This window comes from Petaurus breviceps, unplaced genomic scaffold, assembly GCF_028583685.1.
Source record: "Petaurus breviceps papuanus isolate PSGF00001 unplaced genomic scaffold, PetGlider_PUasm1.0 90630, whole genome shotgun sequence".
Taxonomy (NCBI): domain Eukaryota; kingdom Metazoa; phylum Chordata; class Mammalia; order Diprotodontia; family Petauridae; genus Petaurus; species Petaurus breviceps.
In genome coordinates this window covers 43,528-71,021 of record NW_027187291.1, presented here as the reverse complement: position 1 = coordinate 71,021, position 27,494 = coordinate 43,528, and positions in this window count along the sequence as shown.

The window sequence follows — 27,494 nt, the reverse complement described above, 5'->3', positions numbered from 1 at the left end:
ATCATTATCCCCATTTTACAGTTAAGGAAACTGAGGCAAACAGAGGTTAAATGACTGCCCAGTGTCTAAGGCTGAATTTCAACTCAGCTCTTCCTGACTCTGGGCCCAGCCCTCTATCCACTGTGCCACCTAGCTGCCAATCCCAATACCTCTAGTAAATTAGATAGATTCCATCCACAGTCTCCCATCTCTACACCTCCTACCCCAGCAATTCAATTCATCTCATTCAGCTTGCAAAGACCAGACATGGGCAGTAGGCTGTTCCTCTTTGATGCCCTCCCCCAAGGCCAGACCAGGACACCCCCAAGCAGGCTGAACCATTGAGCCTCAGAGTATCTCAGAGCTCAGGTCACTGCTACTCTCTTCCCCTCCCTTCCCTACTATGCAAAAGGTAAACTGGGCAGGTTTCCCTTCTCCCCTCCAGGCACAGGCCCTTCTTTCTCCAGAAGTCCCACCCTGGTTCCTGCCCCCACTTACTCAGATGCGCTCTATGCCCCTGAGCCAGGCATTTCAGGACAGCACTCAGATTAAGGACTGAAGGGGGTGGGAGTCGCTGCCTCTTCCTCTCCTTTACTAACCTGGAGACTTTAAACAGAGGGAACAGAGTCCTCCTGGCTTCCCTCCCGCTGCATGCTGGAGCCCTGGGTAAGGGATAGGAAAGGAGGAAACTCATGAATGATCATATCTTCATGCCAGTGGACTCCAACTAAGTGGGGAGGGTCTGGTCCTAGGGACAGGGATAGTGCAGTGAGGAGGGTCACAACTGTCACATGGAGAGAATTTTCAAGGCCTGGTCTTTGGATGGAGAACCATGGGGGGGAGAGGAGGGGGGGAGACTCCTAGGTTCTTCAGTGACATACATAGATGCCACAGACATTGGGAGTGGGAGGGAAGCATCTAGGTCCTTCAGTGACATACATAGATGCCACAAGCACTGGGAGCAGGGGAGGAGACAGAATAAGCATTTTAGGCAAGGAAGGCCTGGAGTATGGGGGGAATCTTGGAGCAACAAGGATAGGGAGATAAGAATAAAGGTCAAGGTAGGGGCTTCATCAGGGTAGGGAGTAGTTGACAGGGATGGAACAGACACACATTGGACAGACAGAAGACAAACAGAAAATAAAGAAGAGTTCCCCAGAATAGATGGACTCCAGAAATCGACCCATTAAAAATCATCTTTCTTTCCAGCAATGCAAAGGAGAGATTCCAAGCCTCTGGACTCCGTGTTCTCCCTGCCATCCCCCACAGCCAATTTACACAGATTACAGATTGAATAAATGGGATGCATGGAACACAACCTCTCTCCAAAGGAAGTCTCCTGTCTTGTTTATTATTTCCCAAGGAGAAGTGAGCAACAGTGATCTGAATACTCTACCATGGGGTCTGGGGTGAGGGGTCCTCGAAAGGCTTAGGGAGCTGTAGGATGCTCTGTGCTCAGCAGTGAAAAGTTGCTATCATCATTCTTTTTTTCCAACCCAATTTACTAATAACCTGCCAAGTCTTTTTTTTTTTTTTAAAGCAATTGGGGTTAAGTAACTTGCTCAAGGTTACAATGGCCAGTTATTTCTGGGTGTGGTGCTAAGTATCAGAGCCCGGATTCGATCCCAGGTCATCCCGACTCTGGGGCTGGTGCTCTTACTCACTGAGCCACCTGGCCGCCCCATAACCTGCCAAGTCTTATCCCCTGTGCCTCATTCCTTGCCTTTTCATGGAGAGGGTTAGAAGAGTAGAAGACTGACCATGAAATTATTGGAAGGAGTACTGGTTGTTTTATCAGGTGAGTACTCACACTACCCTAGGGGGCTTATGAGAAGTTTCACGATCTGACTTCTGCTCTCAGGAAGCTGCTCTGGCCCTTCAGATGACGTTCTGTCTGTCCTCCATCTTCGGATCTCACCAACCCTCAAACAGGTGAAAGTCCACGAAGAGTTCTAGGGGAAGGTGCTCTATGTCCTCCCTCAGCTCTACCCTCCTTATATTTCCCGCTTATTCTGCCAGGAAATCATTCCCCTAATAGAATACAAGGTCCTTGAGGGTAGTCTTTCTTTCCTTCCTTCTTTCTTACTTTCATTCTTCCTTCCTTCATTTCTTGCTTTCCTTCCTTTCTCTTTCTTCCTCCCTCCCTTCCTTTCTTTTTTTCTTCCTTCCTTCCTTTCTTTCTTCCTTCCTTTCTTTCTCTCTCTCTCTCTCTCTCTCTCTCTCTCTCTCTCTCTCTCTCTCTCTCTCTTTCTTTCCCCCAACCTTTACCTGCTACATAGTCAACGCTTATTAATACTTGTCAACTAAGTGATTGAGTGAATTCAACATACTCCCTTCACACTGCAGGCTGACTCCCTATCCTTTTGTCCCTGGCAGGAATGAATGGCAGAGAGCATCCCAACCTTTCCTGTCTGTATACACACAAACACACCCAGGCACAGACATGTACTCTTGTATGCATTTTGTCAGGCATTCTCTCCACTGGCTCAGACCCATACACAACCAGATCACGTTTCCCTGAAAGCATTTTTAGAGCCCCCTGCCATTTCCATCTTTTCCATTTTCCCACTGATTACCCATGACGTAGGCATCCTGGGGAGAAGCAGCTGTTGTACCCAGATGTTTGGAGACTGAGTAGTGGGAGAGAATTGATAATGTTTTCCAAACACACTTAGTCCTGGAGGTCTTCATGAAGGAGGTAGACTTGGGGGATAGATGGAAACAGGAACAGGCAAACAAAACCTGTGAAATTCCAAGCTTTCTCCTCTCTCTTTACTTTCTTCATTGCTCCTCAGTACATTTCTTCCCCCAACCCTCCTTTCCTCTAGCTAAGTATGATCCCAATAGGATGGGGATGAGGATGAAGCTCACTATGAGAGGAGTGAACTTTTCATGGATTTCAAAACTAGAGAGACAGAGGTCTCTCTAAGGCTGTCCTGGAGAGGTCATTTTGTCCATCCTCCAACAATCTGGCTCTACCACCCTGAAAGAAGAATCTCTCCAGGGTCTAGAGCAGGGGTGGGGAACCTGCAACATCAAGACCACATGTGGCCTTCTAAGTCCTCAAGTGCAGCCCTTTGACTGAATCCAAACTTTACAGAACAAATTCCCTTAATAAATGGATTTATTATGTAAAACTGGGACTAAGTCAAATGGCAGCACCTGAAGACCTAGAAGGCCACATGTGGCCTTGAGGCCCCAAGTTCCCCACCCCTGGGCTAGAGATTCCTTCCCAAGTCTTCCTCACTGTCTTTCCTACTCCCCTATGGAGCTGCATTTTTTGATGTCTCTCCTTCCTTTTGAGATGTTCTTCCTGGAGTCTAACCTCAATTCCTCATGGGATGGACTACCTCTTTTCTAGCTTTCCCTCATGTCTGCTGTTCTCTCCCTCTTCACCAGCACCTCTTGGATCCCTGGCTCCCCTCAAGACTGAACTCAAGCTCTTCCTTTTGCTACAGGCTTCTCCTAATCCCTCATCTGCTACTGCCTTCCCCCTTTAAGGTTATATCTCTTGTCTTTATCATGTATATAACTTTAGATAGGCATTCTGCATCCCCTTTTAGAAGGTAAACTCCTTGAAAACTTCCTCCAGAGGCAGCTAGGTGGTGTAGTGAATAGAGCACCGGCCCTGGAGTCAAGAGGACATGAGTTAAAATGTGGTCTCAGACACTTAACACAAAAACTAGCCATGTGACCTTGAGCAAGTCACTTAACCCTAACTGCCCTGCAAAAAGCAAAAACAAAAAACTTCCTCTAGCAATGTAACTTCAAAGCAACATGTAGTTAGAGACAATTCTCTGGGGGCAGTGAGAGTTCAAGTGACAAGCCCAGGATCACACAGCAGGTTTGTGTCAGAGGAGGGACACATACCCAGGTCCTCATGATTGAGACTGGTTCCCTCCATTGTGCTACATATAGACATATACTCTCAATCAATTCAACCCTAACGCCATTCAGTTCAGTCAATTGGGAGGGTTCACTTTTGTCTTTGTATTCCCATCACTTAGAACCATGCCTGGTATATAGCAGTTGATTAATAAATGCTTATTGGTTGACTACTTGATTGACTGGGGTCCCTCTCCTGCTTATCTTCACCCCTGCTCCTGCTAGTGAGGAGACAAGACATTCCAACTCAAGTAGGAGGGGCTGGAGTAGAGGAAGGCACATTTTCCTCTGTTGAGACTGAGGAGGGGGAAAGAAAAGGGAAAGAAGGGGGGAGAAAGGAGGAAAAGGGGACAAGAGGAAAGGGAAAGAAGAGGGAGAAGGGAGGAAAAGGGGGCAAGAAGGAGAGAGGAGGGGAAGAGGGAAAGGAGGTAAAAGGAGGAGGAGGAGAGAAGGGAAGAGGAGGGAGAGGGAAGAAGAGGAGAGAAAAAAGGGAAAGAAGGCAGGGAAAGGGGCAAGAGGAAGGGGAGAAGAGGGGAAGAGAAAAAGGAGAGAAGGGGAGAAGTGAGAGGAGAGGAAGAGAAGAGAAAGAAGGGGGAAAGGAGGGGAAGAGGAAAAGGAAGGAAGGGGAAGAGGAAGAGAAAAAGGAAGAGGAAAGAGAGAGGAGGAGAGGAGAGAAGAAAGGGAGGGAAGGCAGGGGAAAGAAGCAAGAGGAAGGGGAGAGGAGGGGAAGAGGAAAAGGAGAGAAAGGACAGAGGAGGTGAGAGGAGAGAAAGATAAGGGAGAGAAGGGGGAAAAGAGGGAGAGATGAGGGTAAGAGGAAAAGAAGAGGAGGCGAAGAGGAGAGAAGAGAGGGAGAGAAGGCATGGAAAAGAGGCAAGAGGAAGGGGAGAGGAGGGGGAAAAGAGTAAAAGAGAAAGGAGAGAAAAGAGGGAGAGAAGAGGAGGGGAAGAAGTGAGGGAAAGGGGATAAGAGATAAAGGAGGAGAGTGGTACCCCCAAAAGATAAGCAGAGCCCAGTCCAACATCATCCTTTAGTGTCTTTAAAGTGCTCCTCTTCATACAATACAGAGAATGAAAGACAGGTCGGTCAGAGTCTCCCATTCATCATGTCCCTAACTACTCTCTACTGCTTGTCACAGGCACCCCCACCTCATAGAGGAGTGAGCTGGAGGCCCCTCATCATCAACCAAATATCTCCATCTATTCCCAGAAGGAAATCAAAATAAAGGAAAACAAGTACTGAGGGTCCCCTGGGGGAGCAGGAAGGAGCTAAGAGCAAGGTTGAAAGCATGGAGAAGATGCCAGTTCAGAGCAGAAGAGGTTAGTGGTCAAAGGCTTCCAGTGCTGCCCCACCTCCCCCATTCATAAAGGGCCCTGCCACCATTCTAGGCTCACATCCCTGGGAGCGCTCAAGGGGAAGGAGAGATGCAGGAAGAACACTGGATTAAGAGTCAGAAAATCAAGATTCAAGCCTCAGCTCTGCCACTCACCAGCTGTTTCTTCCCTTCTCTGGGCCTCACTTTCTTCAAATGTAAAAAAAAGAGATGATTCAACCAAATGATCTCTAAGGTATTTAGAGTCCTTACATACACAGGCCAAAATGGCAGGGACGTTTATCTCAGCTCCACCACAGTAGGGGGTACAAGACAGGAGAACCCACAACCATGGTCCTAAGTGCCAACCCCACCAGGGACAAGAATTTGGGGACTCCTACAGTTTGGCTGTTGTGGATCCAGCCACAGTAGGGAGGGTGAGGGTGATGTGTGTGCCTGGTGTAAATGAGTCAGGGAAATGTTTTCCAAATGATTCCAGGATCGTTAATTTTTCCCCAAACAAGACAGATGCTGATGCCTGAGGCAGCATCAGGGATGCCTGCTGTGTCTGCGTGCATTCTCCCATGCCCACAATTATTTCTCGCCCTCTGGGGGAAGTGGGGGTGGGTCCCAATAGGGCATTCCATCCCACTTCTCTTATCAAGCCCCATGTATCTGGCAGGGGACCCTTCTATGCAATTCCTGTTTGGGGACCCTAATGTGGGATCTCAGGGTGGGGTATCTTTCCCTCTCAAGAATCTTTTTGTCCAGGGCCCCTTCTGCAGGGGCCTGTTTAGATATTTTCCCTTTAGGGTCTCTGTTTGGGTCTCTTCTATGGGGTCTCTCTGGGGCCTTTTTTGTGGTGTCACAAAAAGATAAAAATGGTTGCTCTCCCTGCCAGCTACATTGGGGAAAAGAGGATGATCAGGGAAGGAACAGAACAGCTACTGCCTGGGGCTGATGAGACAACGACAAAGGACCCCAGGGAAGATAAAACTAGCTGCCCAAATCTCCTTTGGCTTCTGTTTTCTCTGCAGTGGAAAAAGGTCTTTGAACTGGAAAGTACAAAACCATAAGGAACAGTAGGGAGTGGAAATTCAAGAGTAGGGAGATGGTGAGACACCATGCAGGGAAGCTAGATGGTACAATGGATCCAGAACTGGCCCTGGAGTCAGGAAGACCTAAATTCAAATCCTACTTCAGAGACCCACTAGCTGTGTGACCCTGGGCAAGTTACTTAACCCTGTTTGCCTCAGTTTCCTCATCTGTAAAATGAGCTGGAGAAGGAAATGACAAGCCACTCTAGTATCTTTGCCGAGAAAATCACAAATGGGGTCAGAAAGAGTTGGACATGACTGAACAAAAAAGACACCATGGAACTTCTTTTGGTAAGTTTAAGTCAATAGGGGAGAAGGAACTTCACCTGGCCAGGGTCCTGAAAGCACAAGACAACTGAGCCACTGTTGGTTATCTTGAAAGATTATTATGAGTGGAAGAAACATCACAGAAATGGAAAAGGGAAAAGCTCATTCCAGTTTTGTTCTGTTTTTAATGGAAAGAGAATGGATTCTGCACACTCTGGGCCAATGCGCTCAATTTCAAAGGGGAGGGGGGAATTTTAGATTCTAGAACATAATATTAAAAAGAGTGATCAGAGAACATCTAGAAAAAGGAAATAGGCACCCTAAAGGGCCCTCATAACTTCACCAAAAGCAGGTCTCACCTGACTATTGATCAATAAGCCAAGTACTAACTTAAGAAAAATTTCCAGAGATCAAAATTACATTCCTTTGGGCAAGCATCCACAAGTAAGGTTATGACAGCCTATGTGGACAGAGAAAAGAAAAGAAAGGAGCTGTGTTGCCCAACTTCCCACTTGGTCATTGGGCCCTGATTGGCTCAGAGTGAATGTAAATAGCAATTGTTCCTATTTTGGCCAGAAACCCTGATGGTTTTCCCTGTCCAGGTTGATTTTTTTTGACTAGGTAAAAAGGTCATTCTCTGCCTTGATTCTTACTTAGTCTTAATTGATGAGTGGGTACTGCCACAGTCAAAATGAGACCTGTTAAAGACCTTAGCTTAAAAAGACTCAGGTCTTCATTGCATCCAGTGCCAGCTCCAGGCATCCTAAACTATATCTTGCCACTGGACCCAGATGGCTTCAGAGGAGAAAGTGAAGCTGCTAACTTTGCATAGCCCTCCCTCACTGAAATCCAATTTACTTGCATGTCATGGTGCCACCTCCCTGATGTCATGGTCCTCTTCCAGAATGGAGAACAAGATACTAACTAGAGGCTGGGGATTCAAAAACAAAATGAATAATTCCTGTCTTCAAGATTAGAATATATAAAATAAAAACAAGCTAATTTGGAAATGATACTAGCAGTTGAGGGGGGACAGAAGAGACCTTGTGTAGGAGATGGCATTTGAGATCCCAAGAGAAGGAGCTGAGGAGGGAGTGCATTCCAGGCTTGGTGCAAAGGCTGTGCAGGAGTATGGAGATAGGAGATGGATAGTCCAGTGTGAAGAACGTAAAGGTCAGTCTCTCTGGACCATAAAGTGAAGAAAGGGGAGCAAAATGTAATGAGCTTGGAAAGACAGGTTGGAGATGGTTGTGAAGGGCCTTACATATTAAACAAAAGCTCTTGAATCCAAGAGATAATCTGGAGCCACTGTAGTTTAGTGCAGGAGAATGAAATAGTCAGTCTTTTGCTTTATGAATATGACTTAGGTGTAGAGGTTGAATTAGAGAGGGGAGAATGTTTAATATGATTGTACCTGTACAGCCTATATCAGATTGCACACTGTTTTGAGGAGGGGAGAGGGGAAGGAGAAATTTTTTAGAACTCAAAGTGAATGTTATAAAAGTGAATGTTGAAAACTAAAAATAAGTTGATAAATTTAGAGAGGGGAGAGACTTGAGGCAGGGGGATCCACTAAGAGGCTAAGGGTCTGGACAAATTGCACTCCCTTCTTTAAAATAGGGCACAAAGCTGGGAGAGATCGCTAAGTCAGAGTCAGAAACCAGAGAGTCTTGATAAGTTAGAACATTGAAATTTACTAGTAATAAATGCAAATTCTTCCACTTGGGTTAAAAATTCTCTCCCACAAAATATAAGGTAGGGGACACTTGGCAGAACAATTCTCAAAGCAGTTACTATGGAAAAGATGGGAGGGGTGGGATTTAGTACATTAAAAGCTAAATGTGAGTCAACACTGTGATATGGTAGGGAAAAGAACAAATTTGATTACAGACTGAATTAAAAGGGAAGAATGTGCCCTGGGACTAGGGAGGGTACAGTCAGGCTATTTGGCCAAGTGTAGATCACATTGGTTCAGGTTTGAGCTCTACCTGTTTTAGGAAGAACATTGAGGATCTTAAGAACTTCCAGAGGAGGTCAACCAAGATGGTAAAAGGCCCTTGAGATGATGCCAAGAGGCTCGACTTCAGATATTTAACCCAAAGAAGACAAGTGGGAAGGGGAAAGGAGGGAGGGAGTGGGGAAATAGGAAAGCACATCACCTGATAGTAGTCTTTTAAGTATTTGAAGGGTTGTTACCCAGAAGAATTAACCTTGTGTTGCCTGATCAAAGAAGACAAAACTATGAGTGATGAGTGACAGTTACAACTGGCATATATGGGCTTGAGGTCAGAAAAACTAAGAAATTATTAGAAATATCCAAAGAAGGGAGGCTAGGTATCGAAGTGAATACAGCATTGGCCCTGGAGTCAGGAGGACCTGAGTTCAAATCTGACCTCAGACACTTAACACAAAAAATTAGCCGTGTGACCTTGGGCAAGTTACTTAACCCCAACTGCGCTACCTTCCCCCCTCCAAAAAAAAAAAACCCATTCAATTCAATAAAGTGCCTACTATGTGCCAAGCTAGGAATTTATATTCTCCTGAGGGGTTATAATGGGTATACAAACAAGAAAGTACTTTACTCAACTGTCAAAGTGATCTTCCTTAAAAGACAAGCTTGACCATGTCATTCTAGTATTCAGTCAACTCCAGTTGACTGCTTCTATTGCCTCTTAAGATCAAATATAAAACCCTCTGTTTGATTTCTAAAGACCTTTATGACCTGGCCCCTTTCTCCCCTTATAGCCTTCTTATAACTTATTCCTCTCCACATACTCTAAGATGAAGTGACCTTGGCCTCCTTTATTACTCCCATCTCCCACCTCCAAGCATTTTCACTGACTGTCCCTCATCCCTCCTCATCTCTGTCTCCTGGCTTTCTTCAAGTCTTAGCTAAACCTCACCTTTTCCAAGAAGACTTTCCCACTTCTTAATCTTAGAGTCTTCTCTGAGATTGCCCCCCCACCAAAATGATGCTGACCATAGCTTATTTGTAGACTATAAGATCCTTGAAAATGGAGGGGTTTTTGCCCTTTGCAGTCCTTGCACTTAGTGCAATTTCTGGCACACAGTAGGTGCTTTATAAATGTTTGTTCACTTGGTTTGAATGCAAAACATATACCAACTGATAAAGAAGTGAATTGGGGACAGGCATTAAGACCTTGGGAAATCAGGAAAGGTCTCATAGAGGAAATAGGTTGAGACCCAAGGGTCACCTTTGACTCTTTCCTCTCCCTCATCCTCCAAATAGTTGTCAAGTTCTGTTGATTCTATTTCCATGACACCTTGCAGATCCATCCCTTCTGAACTTTACCTACACTGTCAGCAGCCTCACTGGGCCCTCATCACACTTCACCTGCAGTAGTTTAGTACAGTCCTGATTTGTCTCCTCTCTCCAGTTCCTCAGACAGTTGCCAACCTGATCTTCCTAGTGCAGTAGTCTGACCATTCCCCAGCTCAAAAAATATCAGTGGCTCCCTATTGCCTCTAGGATAAAATTCAAACTCCTTGACCCAATAACAAGAGCTATAGCAACAGACATGCCAGGTGCTTTACAACCTGAGGAATTAGGTGCTATTGCCCTTTTTGCAAATGAGAAAACTGAGACAGAGAGAAGTTAAGTGACTTGGTCAGGGTGACACAGCTAGTAAATGTCTGAGGCTAAATTTGAACTCAGTTCTTTTTGACTCCAAGCCTAGCACTCTAGCCACTGTACCACCCATCTGCCTAGTATTTAAAATTTCCACAATCTGGTTACAGTCTCCCTTTTCAGTCTCATTTCACACAATTCTCTTTCACAGAGTCTTTTCTAGCTGAGTTAAATTTTGAGCCATTCCCAAGCTGTGTTCTCCTTTTCATCTCTCCAAGCATTTCCTCAATATTTTCATCAAACCTGGACAGCACTCCTTCCATATTTTAGTCAATTAAAATCCTTTTCTTCTTTCAATACCTATTGAAAGTGCCACATCTTCCATGAAACCTTCTTAGCTTCTAGCTAAAATTAATCTCTCCCTATTCAGGCTTTCCTTGATCACTTTGGATCTTCACAATAACCTTTCTATCTATATCCTCCTCCAGGTCTCCCATCTTGCCCAGGTTGAAAATGCAACAACCACTCATGGGTCACTCCCCCACAATGGTCTGCATAGGAGCTTTGATCTTCTAAGCTTCTGATCTGAGCAGGTTTGTCTCTCCTGAGGCAGCCTATTGGCCCCCTGATCCCAGGAACTCAACATATTGGGGTGCCAGAGTTAATGTGGACATCCAATCAACTCAGCCCTTTGCGGCTCAGAATTCCTGAGCTCATCTAATCCTTCAGCCTTCACCTCCCAGTAGCAGGGATTAGTGTTATGTGTCACCACACCTAGCAAAGTATCTTGTACTAGATTTATATGTGCCATATCATTTCTGCCACACCCCTCCTTCCACAGAAGGCAAGTTTATCAAGGGCAGGATGCTGTCATCTTTGTAATTCCGTGCTTTACACACAGCAAATGCTTAATATATTTTAATTGAACTAGGGAGTGGATAGATGGAGAGACAAGGAAAGGGAGGCTTATATGAACACACATCTCCTTTCCAGGTTTGAATCACTTTATCTCAGCTTACAGAAATCAAGGCAAGAAAACCAAGAAGGAAGGGCTGAGCATCATTCGTTCATTCGTTCATTTAGCAAGGATTTATTCATCACCTACTCTGCACCAGGCACAGTGCTAGCTGCTAGGAATACAAAGACAAAAATGAGGAATTTCCTGCCCTCAAGTATCTTATATTTCATATGGACCAGCCACAACTATGACCAAGAAAAACCCAGACCAAACCTTGGCCCCCAACATGTGTGGAAACAATACTTCTCTCCAGAATATTAGGGTCAGGAGTCTGTTCTCATTTTGGATACAGTTGCCCATCTTCCCTGCAAGAAGGAAGACCAAAACTAGAAGTGGCTATGATTGGGGCTATTGATTACTTTTAATTATAGCTCCCATTTAGATGGCATCTTAAGGACTACAAACCAAACAATTGTGTCTGTTGAATTGCATCAAATTGAAATAGACACCTTGCTCTCATTCTCATTTTACAGATGAGGAAACTGATGTCTAGAGAGGTAAAGTGATTTGCTTAAGTGGAGGCAAAGACTGAGTTGGAACCCAGGGCTCCTGCCTCCAAGTTTCAGTTTCCATTGGGTCACACTACCATTGTTTGCATTGTGGGGAGGGAAGAGGGAAGAACTGTCTCTCTTCTGGATATGAATTGGTTGTAGGCCAGGGAAGGGAAGAAGTTCTTGCTATAAATATTATTTTTCTTCTCCCTTTTTAGCACACACTTGGAAACAATCTATTATTTGCTTTTTAGAGGAGATTTTATCCCAGAGCAGAGGGCAGTTTAAGTCAAAAACTACAGTTATCCCTTCCACATCTTTAGGGTTAGGGGCATGGTACCCCCACAATCTGGAAAATTCGTGTGAAATTTTTTTGGCCTTCCCTTCATACTAGAGAAGAAGACTAAATTATTGTGGTATTAAAAGATAAAATATGTTGATATTATACAATACTATACGTATATTTTATGCATTTCTGAGTTTCTAAACTTTTTCTGTCCCATCTGCTGGCCTTTGAGTGTCTTCTGCCTACAAAAACTCCCGAAAATTTCCCATTTAATTTCTTATACCAATCCTTGATATATGGAAACCACAATGGGGAAAGTCACAATGTGGAAGGGATAGCTGTATTGTCATTCTTAAGATCCAACCTAATAAGCCTTTATTACAGTAAGTACTCTCTATGTGCCAGGGTATATCTATGCTTGGCCCTGGGGATGAAAAGACAAAATTAAGAACTGCATTTGCCCTCAAGGAGCTTCCATTCCACTGAGGAGGGGCAATATGTAAATAAGCAAGTGTGTACATAAGCACTGTATGGCTGAAGGGCAAGCACCAAAGGGACAGGAAAGGTTCTCATCTGTCATTGTTGCTCAGTCACATCCAACTCTTCAGGACCCCATGGACCATAGAACGCCAGGCCCTTCTATCCTCCACTGTCTCATGAAGTCTGTCCAAGTGTATATTCATTGTTTCCATGACACTGTCTTCCATCCCTTGCTCTCCCCTTTTCCTTTTGTCTTCAATATTTCCCTGCACAACGGTCTTTTCCGATGAGTCCCATCTTCTCATTATGTGGCCAAAGTATGTAAACTTCAGGATCTGACCTTCCAGTAAGTAGCCTTAATTAAATTTTTTTTAAGCATTGACTGATTTGATCTCCTTGCTGTTCAAAGTACTCTCAAAAGTCTTCTCCAGGGGCAGCTAGGTGGTGCAATCAGGAGGACCTGAGTTCAAATTTGACCTCAGATAGTTGACACAATTACTAGCCGTGTGACTTTGAGCAAGTCACTTAACCCCATTTGCCTTCCAGAAAGCAAAAAAAAATTTTTTTTTACCTCAGACACTTGACATACTTACTAGCTATGTGACCTTGGGCAAGTCACTTAACCCCATTTGCTTTCCCCCCTCCAAAAAAAAAGTCTTCTCCAGCACCAGAACTCAAAAGTGTCGATTCTGCAGTGCTCAGCTTTCCTTATAGTGCAACTCTCACAGTCATCCTACTCCATGACTACTGGAAAAACCATAGCTTTGACTCTAGAGACCTTTGTCAATAAGGCTTCCATGTGAGAAGGTGTATGAATTAAGCCTCAGAGGAAGCTGGAAATCCTAAAAGGTGGAGATGAGGAAGGAAGTGCTTTCCAAGTACTGGAGATCACAGTGCTAAGGCACTGAGGCACAGCATGGAGTATTGAGTTCAGGGAACAGTAAATAGACTGGACCAAAGAATGACCAAAGAGTAGTGACATGAAATAAATTTGAAAGGCAAGATGGAGGATTTAAGTGGAGGACTTAAGACACCAAACTGAGGCATCTATATTTTTGACTAGAGGAAAAAGAGAACCATCGAAGTTTCTTAAGCACTGAAGTGACAAGGTTACAATTGACCTTAGAGAACATCTAATCCATCTCTCTCTTCAAAGATGAGAAAAGTGAGTCTCGAAGAGGGAAAGTGGTTTGCCCCCCAAGACCATACATCTAGTTAAGAAATCAAGTTCAAACTTGAAACTAGGTCCCCTTACTCATCCCTAATACCCTTTTCATTACATCTTATTTCTATCAACTAGAGCATGGGTATAGGATACCTATGTACTCCTCCTCACTTTGGCTTCCATCCCTTACTAGGGATTAAACCTAGGGTTAACTTGGCCTTTATTAAGATACTCCTAAAGTCATTGCAAAGGTCATCTCAGCTAGGTCCTTGCCTCCAGACAAGATTGCAGTCCTTACACACTCCTCTTTTCCCAGCTCTCAAGAAAAAAAGAAAAGTGGCTATATAATCTCTTAGTCACTCCCAGGGCTTACTTGACCAACCTAATGGTTTGGAAGTCCTTCCTCCCATCTGACCTCAATCCCACCCACTGTAGCGTAGGCTTCTTTCCTTCTCATCTTGTCCTCAGCACAGATGAGGAACAGCAGGTTCAGTTCCCAGTCATCCAAGCCCTTCTGTTAGCTCACCCCCACAGCAGGCAGATTGGATGGGGGTAGGGTCTCCTCTGGGGATTGGGACCTAAGCCTGGCTCCAGAGTGGAAAGGGGAGAAGGCAGCCTTCTAAGTGTGGAAGAAAAAGTTCATTTCCTGCCCCTTATAGACTGTGACCCACCAGCATGAGTGGGACAAGGTGTCTGGGAGAATTAGGCAAGGTTTGAAAATGGTACTCTCCTACTGACATCAAGAAGACTTTGTGCTTTCCCTGTAACATATGTGATTTGAGCTATCACAAAAAGGAGTATCTACCAGTCATGAAGGACAGGGATGGATTTTTTGGCACTAAAAACATGTGGATTTATAAAATGTATATATATTGAAAAGCAGACCTTGTTACATATATACACTGTGCCCTAGCTATCTTTCTGCTATGCCTCCCCCTATTCTCCTAGTCCACTCATCAAGTAAATCCCCATTTAAACTAGCTAGGTGCAGCTAGGCAATGCAGTGGATACAGCATTGGACTTGGAGTCAGAAAGATCTGAGTTCAAATCTGGCTTCAGATACTTACTAGCCATGGAACCCTAGGAAAGTTGCTTCACCTCTCTCAGCCTGTTATTTCAGTTGTAAAATGGGTATAATAATAATAATACCCATGTCCCAGGGTTGTTGTGAGGGAAAAAAATAAAATAAATAATAAAATAAATTTTAAAAAATAACATTTTGCAACCCTGAAAGCACTACATAGTTGCTGGCTACTATCAGCTATTAATATAAGCTATTCATTAAATCAACTTAATTGGAATCATATTCCTGGACTTGGAGACACTTTCCCTCTTCCCTCCAACCAAAGGAGAGACTCCAGTTTTCCTCAGTTTCCCACCCTCAAGCAATCCTTCCTTAGATCTAAACTGGACCACATCTGATATAGCGCGGATCTATTTACTTAAGTCTAGATTTCTATGGGTGAATAATAACCTATGGTTCTCTTTAGAGATTCAAAGATGACAATTTTTTAATATCTTAGCCCCACATCATCTCTGTCTCAATCTCCACTCAGAAGCCACATTCAGGTAATGGAAATAGAGGTACAAAGAAAGACTAGAAACAATTTGGAGCTGTGCTAGAAAAACATTTAAGCTGTTTATACCTTTTCATACAGTATTATCACTCAGGCATACCTGAGATCTCCACTGGAAGGTCCAATAGAGAAGAGAAGATCTTATATATATACTAAGATAAATATTTTATAGCAGTGCTCTCGTGATAGTAAAAACCTGAAAACAAAGTGACTATTCACCAATTTGGGAAAAGCTGAGAAAGGTATGGTATGTTGAGACAATGAAATATTAATGCACTATTAGAAATTACAAATATGAATTCAGAGAAACTTGGAAAGACTCATGTATTGACACTGAGCAAAGTAAGTAGAACAAAGAGACCATAATATACAATGACCACAGTAAAGGAAAACAGTACTAAAAATACCAGAACTCAGATCAATGCAATAACCCATCCTGATCATAGAAGACAGGTGATAAAACCTACTTCTCCCTTCTAGGAAAAGAAGTGGTGGGCCACAGGGCCTGAATGAGGCATGTACCCTCAAACATGGTCAAAGTCTATTTGTTTTGCTTACCTGTACTTTACATATACACACACACACACACACACACACACACACACACACAGGAGAGAACATTGTTAATGGGGGAATGATTGAGAAATGAATTAACTAATTAATTAACTGACCCAGTAACATCACTACTTCCGAAGATAATTAGGGAAAAAGAAAAAAACCTAAATGTTCTAAAATGTTTATAGCAAAAAATTATGTCTACAGCAGTCCTCTTTGTGGTAGCAAAGAACTGGAAATTGCAGGGACGCCCATCAACTGGGGAACGGCTGAACAAGTTGCAATATAGGATTGAGATGAAAGGCTGCTGTGCTATAAGAAATGATAAGCTCAATGATTTTAGAAAAACATGGAAACATTTACATGATATAATGAAGAATAAAATGAGCAGAACCAAGAGAACATTGTATATAGTAATAGTAGTACTGTTTTAAGAATGACTTTGAGGGGTGGCTAGGTGGTGCAGTGAGTAAAGTGCAGACCCCGGAGTCAGGAGGACCCAAGTTCGGTTCCAGCCTCAAACACTTAACATCCACACAAAAAATCTAGCCGTGTGACCTTGGGCAAGTTACTTAACCTCAATTGCCCTCCAAAAAGCAAAAAAAAAAATGACTTTGAGGGGTGGCTAGGTGGCACAGTGAATAGAGCACTGGCCCTAGAGTCAGGAGGACCTGAGTTCAAATCCAGACTCAGACACTTAACATAAAAACTAGCCATGTGACTTTGGGCAAGTCACTTAACCCCAAATGCCCTCCAAAAATTAAAAAAAAAAAAAAGCCAAGAATGACTTTGAGCAAATAATTTATTTTGAATATTATAAATACTCAAATTATAAAGGACATATAAAGAAAGATGTTATCTGCATCCAGAGAAAGAACTGATAAATATATATATAGAATAATTTTACACATATACATACATACATACATATGGATATATAGATATATACTTATTTGGGTCTAATGGTAACCATCTCTAGGCTAAAAAAATTTTTTACAAGATAATTTTGTTGTATGTTTGAAAAGAATAGCAAGTTGTGCATAATAGATTTTCAGGTTCATGTGTCCTCATCTTTTATTGCATTATATTATAGAAATACTTGTTTTATTCCATAGATTAAAAATAAAATTTTTAAAATTATTTAAAATTTTAAATAAACAGTAAAAATAAAAGAAAATATTACTAGCTCTAATCGTGTGAATTTAGAAAAATTAGACACAGGACTCAGGGTTATGAGATTAAGCTTCAAAAGTCCAAAATCATGGTCTACAAACACAGCCAAAGGAAACCAAGCCGCATAAATGAAAGTAAATCAGACAGTGAGAAGAAAATCAAGTAAAGCGAAAAAGAGAAAATGGAAGGGTAGAGGACTTTTGTTGTTGTTGTTTTTAAACCCGCATAGTTGAGCAGAAAGGGAACTCGGTAGTAGGATTAAGAGAAATTAGACACTGAGATGAGAAGGGTATCTAGGAGTGATACTAAATGAGATCATCTTCTCCCTTCTCTGCAGGGGCTGCTGAGAATCTCACTATCAAGGGCTGAGGAGCTGAGTAAGAGAAGTCGCTGTCCCTGGTCCCTGAGTCAGTTTCCCAACTTAGCTGTCCTCTTACTTCCTCTGTTCTTCCAACCTATCAGTCTGACTTTGGCTGAGTCACTTTCCCTGTTTGCCACTCAGTGTTTTTCCCTCTTTTTTCCTTCACTTTTTCCTAACATAAGGAAATTGGACTAAATGATCTGCAAGGCTACTTTCAGCTCTAAATCCTACCTTATTTATTGATTCCCATGAGAGGAGAGGGAGACTGGGTTCAGGGGCCTCCCAGAAACCTGTTCATCCTTTACTAGCCCCAGGGGTCCCTCTACCAATTTATGTCTGTCTAGTTGTCCACTTTGTACTAGCTTTGACTTGCAGACTTTCCCTAGAAGAGGCAAGGGACCATAGATCGTGGGGGTGAGAAGAGGGCCAATGTGGTATATAGGAGAATGAGGATTGAATGGGGAAGCTGAAGACATGGCTGGTCTCAAAGTGTCATAAATTTAGAACTGGAAGGGACCTTGGCACAAGAGGGAAGAGAAAGGGAAAGAAAGAATTTATTAAGTGCCAGCTGTGTGCCAGACACTGTGCTAAGAATTTTACAAATATTATCTCATTTGATTCTCATAATAACCCTGGGAGGTAAGTGCTATTATTACCCCCATTCTACATTTGAGGAAACTGAGGGTGACTCAGCTTGTCAGATCTTCCTGACCCCAGGCTCCTGGAGATTACCTAGTCTAGTAATTTCAGAGAGGAAAAAACTGAAACCCAGAGAGGTTGAATTGCCCAAATTCACATGGCTAAAAAGAAAAACTACCACTGCACCCTTGATTCAGTTTATTAACAAAATACTTTGCCCAATACCAAGCCTGAAAGGCACTTCCTCTTCATCTCAGCCTGTCAAAATCTTTCTCTTCTCTTCTCTTGGCCTGAAGAAGAGTTGAGAAAACATAGATTGTTTTTACCCTTGAAGAGGTGGAGGACAATGGGTGTGGAATACCATCATTGTACACACTCAAAAACTAGGTTAATGTGTTGGTTGGTTGGTTCTGCTGAACTGCTTTTTCCCCCCTTTCTTTAAAATAAAAGTCTTTGTTACAAAGGATGGCTCATTGGATAGGGAAAGGAAGAGGGAATTATGGGGAAACGGAGGTAATATAAAAACAAAAAATAGCAATGATTTTTTTCCCAAAAACAAAACAGAAAATCTTTTCCAAAGACAACTCAAGTAACTACCTCCTCTGAGAAACTGTGGGATTCCCCTTTCTAAAAGTGATCTCTTCCTCCTTTAATTTTTTCCAAGTACTTTGTCTGGTTTTTTCCTTTGGTCTTTATCACAATGTACCTTGAATAGTATTTCTATGTATGCCTGTTGAATCCCTGACTCCCCCACCCCCTTTAGAATGTAAGCTCCTTGAGGGCAGTGTTTACATCATGTCATAGAACCATAGACTCAGAACTGGAAGGAACCTTCGAGGCTATCTAATCCAGCCTCTTCATCTTACAGATAAAGAAACAGAAGCCCAAGGAGGTTAGGATCTCATAGGTGGTCAGTGACTGAGCTGGACTTTGACCCCAAATCCTCCCCTCTTTCTATTGTGCCCACACCTGTGGCACAATGCCTCAGGCACAAGAGGCATTCAATAATGCTGAGCTGAATTAAACGTATTAAGTAACATACAATCAATCAGCCTTTATTAAGTATCTACTATGTGCCAAGCACTGTGTTCAGCAATGGAACAAGAAGCTGTTAAAAATGAATCAGAATCATATCAGTGCTTTGTATGGAGATAGTAACTGGCAGTCGAAACAATCTCCTGAGGGACCTTTATTCCTTCCTATTGAAGACTCTCCTCCCTATGCCTGGCCGCTGATGGACGAGAGGCCAGGCTGGGTTTCTTCTAGCTTAAAGACAAGCTAGTCTTGTAGCTAGGGCCCAGCATGTTACACATATTTGAGACTCTGGCATTTGCTTCCCATGTAACCTTGAACTTCCTTCCTCTTTGGGCCTCAGGTTTTTTCATCTGTAAAATGAGGGATTTGGATTCATGAGATGATTTCAAGCTGTAAATACTGTGTTGTTGTTCAGTCATGTCCGACTCTTTATGACCCTGTGGACCATACTGTTTATAGGGTTTTCTTGGCAAATACACTGGAGTGGTTTGCCATTTCCTTCTCCAATGTATTTAGGCAAATGGAAATTAAGTGACTTGCCCAGTCACACAGCTAGTAAGTGTCAGAGGCTGCATCTGAACTCAGGTTTGCCTGACTACAGGCTCAAAGTTCTATACAGTGTGCCACCTAGCTGCTTGTAAATGCTATGCTATTCTTTTATTCCAACAGAGTACAGAAAAAGCTTTTTCTCAGGTGATTCCAGGGATTTCAACATCATTTTTCTAGATGCTGTAGGAGCGTAAAGAAACGTCCCAGATTATCTCTGAATCCTGCCTCAGAACTGAAAGGTCCCTAAGATTATCTCATCCAAACCCCTTATTTTTTTTTGGGGGGGGGGGGAACTGAAGCTCAGAGAGGGCAAGCAAGTAGCTGACCAAAATGTAAACCCAGGTCCCCTGACTCCCCCTCTTCTTTCAGACAGAACCCAACAAGGTAGAGGGTCCTCTCAAGTTCCAATTGCCCAAAACCCCTCTTCCTTTAAACCAGCTGAGACTTGACTTGGTAATAACAGCTAGCATTTAAAAAGTGCTTTAAGGTTTGTAAAGCATTTTACATAGGCTTACACTTTTATACTTATACAGCTAGGAAGTATCTAAAGCAGGAACTGAATACCCAGTCTTCCTGACTCCAAGCCCAGCATTCTATCCACTGTCCCACCTAGCTACTTAATTAAAGGTAATTAAAGGAAAATGTGAAATCAGCTTACAAAGGAGCAATCGGGTTGGGTCATTTAATCCTGCCTTTTGCCTGGTCTCCCTTGGGCTGGAAATGAGCCACTCCCAGTGAAAAGAGAGCTTAGAGGACCTGAGCTATGACCCTTGCTCCTTCTAAGATAGAGGACAGTTAGTTGACCTCTTGGACCTCAGTTTTCTCATCTGTCAAAAAAAAAGGCCAGTTGGTTATTGAGAGAGTCATTCTGGAAAGCAACTTGGAACTATGCCCAAATAGTGATGATACTGGAAATATACTCTAATCCATCTGATACTTCTACTAGACCTATAGTCCCTCATCAAGAGATCAAAGAGGGAAATTACCCATGTATACAAAGCTCTTTTTGCAGTAACCAAAAATTAGAAACTAATTGTATACCCACCAAATGAAGGATAATTGAACAAATTATGGTTTAAGAAAGTAATGGAATAATATTGTGCCATAAGGAATGATGAAAGGAATAGTTTCTTTGAAACCATTGAGAATTCTTTATGAACTGATGCAGAGAGAAGTGAGCAGAATCAGAACAATCTATTACTGCATTGTAAAGACAAATCACTTTGAAAGACTTCCTCTGATCAATGTATTGACCAACGATTATTCTAGAGGGCTGATGATGAAACACACTGCTCACCTTCTGCCATGGAGGTGATGGACTCAGGATGAAAACTGAGACATATATATATATACATATACATATATACATACATATATTGCTTTTTGGAGGGGGGAGGGCAGGGAATTTGGGGTTAAGTGACTTGCCCAGGGTCACACGACTAGTAAGTGTTAAGTGTCTGAGGCTGGATTTGAACTCAGGTCCTCCTGACTCCAAGGCCAGTGCTCTATTCATTGTGCCACCTAGACACCCTAGACATATATTTCTGCCACATGGCCAATGCAAGAATTCATTTTGCTTGCCTATGCATATATGTTATAAGAGTTTTGTTTTTCATTTATAATTTTTTCAATGGTGTGGGGGAGACAGAAGAAAGAAAAATAGATTTTTTTCATAAAAAATAAAATATGTTAAAATGGGGAAAGGGGGCTACAAAATTACAAAAAGCAAGCATGGCCCCAAAGATGATATATGAAAAACCCTTCTCACTCCCCTCCCCCACAACTTTTCAGAGGTGGGGATGAAAAGTCCAGAGATGTGGAACACTGCATATGATGTCAGATTTTTTTCTATGCATTGGTTGATTTTGCTTCTTTTTCTTCCTCATTTTTCTTAAAAAAGAATTACTTGTTATATGAGATGGCTCTCTGCAAGGGGAGAGGGGAAGGGATACAAAGAAATGTGTAGGCAATGTAAAAACAAAAGATATAAAAAAAATTTTATTTTAAATGGAAAATGGACAAGAAGATCTCTAAGGCCCCTGCCAGATCTAAATCTATATATTATGATCTCCCAGTTCTCTCCTCCTTCCCACCTCCACTTGTTAGAGAAGAAGGGAGGAGTCTGAAGGCAGAAGGTTCTGCATTGCTATATACCTCTTCCAGTAGACTTGGACAATGAGAGGTTAGGGTGCCTGGTAGGGGTGTCTAAAAATGCCTTGTCCCCCTCTTCCCCCAAAAATTCTTTAGGGATCTAATTCCCTGCAAGGCAGATGCTTCCCTGAGGTCATAGATCCCAATCTAATGGGTGAAGGGTGAGGGGTGTGATTTAGTGATTGGAACAATAGAGGAGAAAATATAAATGGGGGGGGGGGCAGAACTTTTTAAAAAAATTAATGGAACCTCTCAGTAGCCTGAGTTCTGAACATTCTCTGGGAGAGAGGACTATCCTTTAACTTTTGCCTAGGCCACAGCCCCTGCCCCAGTTTCCTTCTCCCTTGCCAGAGAGAGGCGAGTTTCAGGAAGTCAGACTTGGCTGACTCTTTCTACACATCACATAACAGCTCTAGACGACTCTTACTTGGCACCTTTCACTGAGGCTTGTTAATGCACGGGCTGCCTGCTGGTGGGCTGGAGGGGGGAGGTGGGGGTGAGGAAAAGGAATGAAATCACAGTTCTGGTCCAACCTTTTCATAGTCACACATGATTCAGAGCTGGCAGGAACCTTAGAGAGCACCAGGGGTTCTTAACCTGATGTCCATAGATAGATTTCAGGGTGTCTGAGAACTTGGATGGGGAAGAGCTATATCTTTATTTTCACTAGCCTCTAACTGAAATTCAGCATTTTTCAACAGACTATTATTTGATGAAGGAGTCCACAGGCTTCACTAGACTGCTAAAAGGGTCTAGGACACAGAAAAAGGTTAAGAACCCTTGAATTAGGATAACTCACTCATAAGATTGAAGTAGAAACACAGATGCAGAAAAGGGAAGTGACTTGTCCAAGGTCACTTGCCTGGCAAACAGCTACAGAGACTTCCACTGATCAGATAACAGTGATCAAGGTCAGGGAGATAACTCCCTCGCTCTGAGGATCCAACATAGCTGTGCCCTCTGTGAAGTTGGAATGTAGGAAGGCAACAAGACCAGCTTCCCTAGGGAAGGCTAAGAGGTAGGATTCCTCAGCTCTATCCTTGTCTTTCAAGTGCTCTTGACCTTAGTTTTCTTCCATCTAGGAAACTGAAGAGTACCATTATTTCAGTATGGGGACCATTCCCTGCTGCCACTCAATGTTTGTACATCTAGTATAAACAAATTCAAAACCACTCAAATCCCACCTTCTCCAGGAGGTCTGTCCCAATCTTTTGTATCCCCCTGAGATTACCTTCATTTTGCACCGAATATATTTTATATGTACATAGTTGTTTATATTTTGTCATGCCCTCCCCCCATTAGAATGTCAGCTCCTTCAGGGCAGGGACAAATGTCTTTGCCATTCTTTGTATCACTTTGCACAGTGCCTGGTACATAGTAAGCATTTAATAAATGTGGGTGACAGACTGATTAGCTATAGAATGCTAGAGACAGAAGTGATTTTAGCATTCATCTTGTCCAGCCGAATCTGCAGACTTCAGGTTAAGAATCCCTGATCTAGTCTGACCACCCCTCCATTTTACAAATGACAAAACTGAACATCAGGGTGTATGAGTGATTAATTCAAGGTTACAAAGAGATCTAACAGCCTATCCAAAACTCAAATTCAGGTCTGTAGATTACAGGTCTAAGATTCCAAACAAACATGGTTGAGCAGGGCACTGCCCCCCCAAATTAGATAACTCAAGAACCAGAGAGAACTTGGGAGAATCACCCATTGGCAAAAATTTATTCTAGGGGTGCAAGGGAGAAAGAAAGTTCTCCTGTTCCCATCCAATCCCCAGGGCTATATAGTGGAAAAACTCTGATGGGTGGGAGGAGTCAGGGAGTGGTTCCTGTCCCTCAGGCCTGTGGGCTCTGTCTAGAACTGGGGTTTTCTGGAGTGAGATGGTGGAAAAGAGGGAATAGTGGAATCTAGTAGAATCTAGGAACTGGTACATGGGAAGGGGAGAGGGAGGGGCGCGTTGGGTAAGAAGAGTCAGAGAGTTATGCAGGGGGGAGGGACCTGAGACTAAAGGCCGTAGGCGATAATAAATCTGCTCTGATGATGGAGACTAGGGAAATAATTGGAATCTATGAAGCAGAGGAGAGACATTACAATGTCAGGGCAAGGTGCCCGCTATGGTCCTAGAGAAATGGAGGCTGGGTCAGTGAGGAGGGGAACTTAATAACTGGCTACCCCATCACACACGCGCGCGCGCGCGCGCACACACACACACACACCATTACTAACTGCTGAGCATGCCCCCTTCCGCTTGGCTGAGGATAGCCATGGCACCTGCCAGACCATAATAGTCTGTATCAAGCCGACTCCTTCCGCTACTCCCCCCACCCCAACTTGACTGCTCCACCTCCCAGACAGTCCTAGAAAGCAAGAACCAATCTCAGATGAAGGAAGACAGAAGCACTCAGAGAAAGGAGCCTGGTGGATGGATGGCAAGACTGACAGAGAAAAGGAGACAGTGAGGAACCAAGAAAAGTTGAAAGGATTGTGATAGACAGGGTCAGAGAGGAGATGCTTAAGAAACACCAAGACGGGAATGAAGACATGGAGACTGAGGGAGACTGAAGGACAGAGAGGGGCTTATTGGGCAACAGAGAAAGGAGAGACAGAAGAGAAGAAGCTAAGGGACAGAAAAGGAGAATAATAGAAAGAGGTGGTAAAGGGATGGTAAAAGAGACACAGAGAAAGATGACAGAGAGGGTAAATGGGAAACAGAGACAGGGAGAAAGAGGCTAAAGGACTAAGGAAAACCAAGGAAGAAACTGTAGGACAGATGATGAAACTAGGAGAGGAGGAGAAAATAGAAAGACAGTAAGAAATGAACACAGAAAGAATTGTAGGGGGAACAGACTGGGAATGGAGCAGAAAAAAATGAGCAAAGAATCAAGACTGAAGGTCAGAAGAAGGAGAGAGATTGAGTAACAGACGGAGAGACTAAGGGACAGGCTAAGAGAGAAATGAAGACAGAGGAGCATTTAAGCAGAGACAGAGCAGATAGAGAGCAAGAAATCCACCTTCCCAAAGCTACTTGGATAAATTCTGAAGCTGAATACAGAATATGGGGGTGGGAGATGAGGGGAGATGGGCAAGTGGGGACAGCAGCAAGCCTGGAAACCATCCTGATGCCCATTGGCCCAATCCCATTCACCCAGATCCTCTAAGGGCACTCAGGAAATTTGCCCTTCCTCCCAATTTGGCTTTGCTTTTTCCCAGACAAATCCAAAGCCATCATCTCCCAGCTTGTCATAGCCTGGGAAGGAAAGAAGGAAAAGCCTGCACTGCCCTCAAACCTGCTGATGGCCAGATTTTTTATTATCCTCATACGGACCCAGGGAAGCACATGAATAATTTTTAAACTGCCATTTGAATGGCTCATTGAAAACTCCGCACCTGCACTCTGGGCCATTCTAGAATGGGAGATGGAGGAAACGCTTGCTTGGAAAGGACTTGGCTCCATTCCTTGCCTGAGTGGCCTAAGACAGAATCAGACTGATGCTGCTCCCTTCCTCCCCACTAGAGCCCAGGAAAACATTAGAGATATGAGGTTCTGATGTTTAAATTGGCTCAGGCCCTTAGTGGCTGGGCCACCTAGAGAAAACAGCTCTCTCTCTCTCTCTCTGTGCCTCCCAAACAGGAAAAAAGGGAAAGCAATTCTTCCCCTCCCCCCAAAAAATAAGAAGTAGTTAGTGTTCCTAGAAAGAACTATGACAGTATTTATGGAGGGGTACTGGATCTGTTGTCTCTGACTCCCCAGTTCCCCCAGTATGAATCATCTACCCTGAGCTGCTTACTGATGCCTCTTCCTTTCAAGAGCCCCCTTAAATGCAGACATACCCATCTTCTTCATCGTCTCTTCTCCCCAACATTGACTCATAAATCTCAGGCATTTCTAGGAACCCTGAGCCCATTGGTCCTTTGCTGCATTAGGGCATGAGAGGAATTCTCTGTTCATTTCATGACCCTGACTCTCTCCCAAGGGGGCTAAGCATAAACCCCTCTCCCCAGAGTTCCCCTGGCTCACATCCCCATCCCCTTCCCTAGGACTAATCCCACTCCGAACCAAAAAAAGAGTCCCTAGTCACCCTGCTCCGTACTTGCAACTATACCCCAGGCAAAACAGGAATACCATGGTTGGAATCGGGCAGATGGCAATCCTGACACCAGACCCCAGCTCTGACTACAAGATTCTCATGGATGCCCACAGCCAAGGGAAAAAATCAATCACTCTAATTAAACCCTTTTCCTAGGTCAGGTTCAGTCATCTATAGGGCCTAGATCCTAATACTCCATGCCTTAGGTATCCCTGAGATAGTAAGATTGGTAAGGAATCAAAGGATGTTATAACCTCCTCACTGCCCCCTAAAACCTGCCCCTCCCACACACACACAGGCACTCAGCTAAGTAGATATATTCAGTGGGACAGGGGAAAGGAGATAACTCATCAAAACATCAGGCTTTCCCAAAAGACACCATCTCTCAAATATAAACATTCACCTTTTTCCCCTTCACATCACTGCCTGAAAAACACATATGCCCCCTCCAGAACCCCAGAGGCCAGAACCAGATTGGGGAGAAATGTTCCCTCAACCCCCACCCCATGTTGGGATCATCAAAGAGAACCAGACCTTTGTGGGGAGAGGGCGGAAGGAGTATGGCTGGGGGGGCAGCTGGACAAAGACCCTCTTGTCCGAGAGCCATTGGTGGCAAACAGCCAGGGTGGAGACTTTGGCACCATGGTGCCAGCTATGCCTGAATGCCAGGGGAGTCCGGGATGGAGAGGAGCTGGAGAGAGGGGGATGAGGTTATTCTTGGAACCCACAGAGATACCCCCCTCCAATCAAGGCAACAAAGCAGAGAACCCACCATATCACCTCTGTGGGCTATTATCACTGAAATGATCTCCAAGCACTTAACACATGTAAACAAGCTTAATTTCACTCACACAACTGCACACAACAGCTGCTCAGAGAATTACAGCTGATAATAACAGCAATAATATTAACATTTTACATTTATATTGTGAAAGCTACTATCACATTCCCAGTTTCCCTGACACTTGCAGAAGGGATGAAGGGGAAACAGAGTCATAGAGAGACAGAAAAGTCCAAGGTCACTCAGTCAAGCTCCTCTGAGACTGAACCCAGGAGTTCTGGCTTTTTCCCCTCCTCCAAAGCTCCCAATTGTCTCTGAAGAGAATACTTCTACTCATAACCATCATCACTGCCCCCCACATACATACACACACACACACACACACACACACACACACACCATACCTCTAACTCCCTTAGGGTCTCTGGAGACACCTAAGTTGGGGTAGGGGGGAAGCATTAGTAGGTCAAGGGAATCATCCTCTCCCTTCCCAAGTTGGGCAGAAGACTGCAGGGCCAGTTTGGGACTACTAGAACCCAAGTAAAGCCCAATGGAAGGGATTACTCTCTTCCAGCTCCAGGTAAATTCTATCATCTCAGATGAAATACACCTGGCCAGGTTCCCCCCCACACAAACACACATGCATACCCATTCCTCTCACCTTGTTCCCCTCGGCCCCCCGGTTCCCTCTGTCCTGCCTCCTCTCTGGGTGGCCGGTGGCTGCCCTCCACTGTTCTCTCCCACCATGCCAGGGCGAAACGCCGGAGACAGTGCCAAGGCTGCATGGGGAAGGCTGGGGAGGGGGAGGCGTGGAGAGGTGTGGGGCAGATTGCCCAGCCCGTACACACACACACTGGTATGCAGGCACCCAGGCACCAGGACACCACAGCCCTGACTGCTGAGCTTCCCAGCTGCCCACCTGATCCCCACGGCCTCCACCAGCATCTTGCTCCCCCACCCAACAGGAGCCTAGAGCTGGGGAGCCTCTGACGTATTATAAAGTGGGGGG